The sequence below is a fragment of the Dioscorea cayenensis genome, chromosome 10 (genome assembly GCF_009730915.1).
Source record: "Dioscorea cayenensis subsp. rotundata cultivar TDr96_F1 chromosome 10, TDr96_F1_v2_PseudoChromosome.rev07_lg8_w22 25.fasta, whole genome shotgun sequence".
NCBI classification, from domain to species: Eukaryota; Viridiplantae; Streptophyta; class Magnoliopsida; order Dioscoreales; family Dioscoreaceae; genus Dioscorea; species Dioscorea cayenensis.
Genome location: NC_052480.1, coordinates 8,070,808 through 8,071,820, shown reverse-complemented (window position 1 = coordinate 8,071,820; position 1,013 = coordinate 8,070,808).

Below are 1,013 nucleotides of genomic sequence, written 5' to 3'. Positions count from 1 at the left end.
TGGAACTTGCAAGAAGTTTAATCTGGGAAGGCTGATCTTCCAAAATATTGTGAAAGAAGCTGACTGCATATGCACCTCAACATCACTTGGGTATCCTGCACTGCTGTCGCAGTATTTGTTACAACATGGAGTACAACTCAGGAAGGGAGAAGTAGTCACAGCAGTGAAGAAGCTGAAAATTTCTCAGAAGTTGTTCAACCCAGGTAAGAAAATTGATTTACCTGTAGGAAGGGTGTCTCCACCATCAATGCCTGAAGATGAAGAAGTGGCAAATCTATTGGTAGAAGAAGAATATGAGAAGATGTTGAAAGAGCAACTAGAAGATGTGGGGAGGAGGCAACGAGCATTATCTGCAGAATTGTTCATCATTGCCAAACAAAAACAAAAGATTCTATCTCGCCTGGAAATTCTTGAGAAGAAGAAGAAGAGAGAAGACAATGGCCACGACTCAAGGGGAGATGAAGACCACGAGGCCTGAAGAAAGGGGGAGCTGCCGGAGAAGGTGTAATAAGTCTTGCAACAGTTCATGAAGACTTCAGCATCAATTATGTCACAAAGGGGGAGAAGTGTGCTTGTACCAGACTGGCTAGTTATTTGTTTTTCATTTCTTGGGCATTTGAACATTTAGTCTTATTGTGTTGAACAATGTTATGTTTGTCAGTTTATTATGGTTAATCGTATTTTGTCTCACTAGTTGCAGTTTGTAATATTTTCTCAAGTATTTTGTAAGCAACTAGATGATATCTTATGTCAGTCCTAGTTTCTGTTCTCCAATTGATGTTGTACCTGGAAGTTGTAACAGTGTCAGTTTAGTCTGTGTCCAGGTCAGTGTTGTAACAGAATGTTGTAACAAGAGTCAGTCAGGCTGCAGAAGCAGTTGTGTCAAATTATGCCAAAGGGGGAGATTGTTAGTGCAACCGCACTATTTATTGGCATGATTTGACACCTAGACCAAGTGACATGGCAACTAAGGTGACAAAGCATAATTGATGATGTGGCAAGCATTGTGATAT